Genomic DNA, 1,302 nt, shown 5'->3' with positions numbered 1-1,302 from the left:
TATGTACCTCGGGTACATATCTGTAGTACCTGTTAAGACAACGACACCTTGAGCTATAGTAACGATTAGAACTATTAGTCAGTCTACGGAAATATGAAAGTTCATGTTTAATTTGAACCGTTTGTGACTATCTCTACTACTCTAGTAATTCTCTACTACAAGTACAGAGTTTGTTAGTAGTTAGTACAAGTACAGTATAGAGTTATAAGTAGAGTTATCCTGTTTGTGTTAGTTTGAGATTTGTATAGTTGTATTGCTTAGTTGACTGAATATAAGCCACATAGAAGCGTGTTATGCTAGTGTTAGGATGAACATCGTATTATAAAAGGCTTAGAATACCAGTTACAGGAATGTAGGTTTAAAGAGGTTATTTTCATAACAGTACCTGACAAAACCATGACTACTATTCCACGTTAATTATAGACACAGAGACTGGATTGTATATTAACCAGGGTGATTCCAACTCCGTAAATTTGAGTTTCTAATTTGATATTTAGCAACCGTCAAATTGAAATAATCTTCGTTTGAAAAGGGGAGGGATTGTAGTGTTTAACCCTGAGGTCAGCTGAAACGTAAACTAAGTTAACTAACGGTTCCACGAACGTAAACAGAAAGTAGAACAGAAACGCATTGCGTATATACACTGTGAGGGGATTGGCATGAGCTTGTGAATAGAGCAGCATGGTGGTTGGACGATTTTATTGTCTGAGGTACTGTGACTGTTTTAAGTTTAGGTTTTGCAATTTTATTATGTTTGCACACGCAAATTTTATATTACTATTTCGGTTGGGTTAGTAGTTGCTGAAAAAGTACTAGTAATATGTTATCTGGTAGGCATTCCCACTCGCCTTCAGGGCTGGTCAGACAAGACATTCTACTAGCCTCGGGCGAGCGGGCGAGCGTTAGTTTCAAGCCCTGGATAGTAGATATAGATCTTATATGAGAATTTTGTTATAAAACAGTGCCTACATAACGATAGAAACATGGAGATCTGCATCAGAGCTCTGCTAATTTGGCTAATTAACGAGTGTTGCTGCATCGTAGTTCGTACAGACAATCTGTCTGCGGGACATCAATGCCTAACTAACGAGCGTTGCTGCATGTTACAGACAATCTGTCTGCGGGACATCAACGCCTAACTAACGAGCGTTGCTGCATGTTACAGACAATCTGTCTGCGGGACATCAATGCCTAACTAACGAGTGTTGCTGCATGTTACAGACAATCTGTCTGCGGGACATCAACGCCTAACTAACGAGCGTTGCTGCATGTTACAGACGATCTGTCTGCGGGACGTCAATG

General features: G+C 39.7%; 1 protein-coding gene across 2 annotated transcripts in view; it reads left to right on the top strand.

Moving 5' to 3' along the window:
- The window catches only part of LOC106815799 (histone-binding protein RBBP4), a gene marked incomplete at its 3' end in the record, with an annotated part of 11,059 nt that overhangs the window by 6,716 nt on the left and 3,041 nt on the right, over positions 1-1,302 (top strand).

The sequence above is a fragment of the Priapulus caudatus genome, unplaced genomic scaffold, assembly GCF_000485595.1.
Source record: "Priapulus caudatus unplaced genomic scaffold, Priapulus_caudatus-5.0.1 Scaffold1202, whole genome shotgun sequence".
NCBI classification, from domain to species: domain Eukaryota; kingdom Metazoa; phylum Priapulida; class Priapulimorpha; order Priapulimorphida; family Priapulidae; genus Priapulus; species Priapulus caudatus.
Note: the sequence above shows the minus strand (reverse complement) of the source record. Positions and strands in the feature narration are given on the sequence as shown.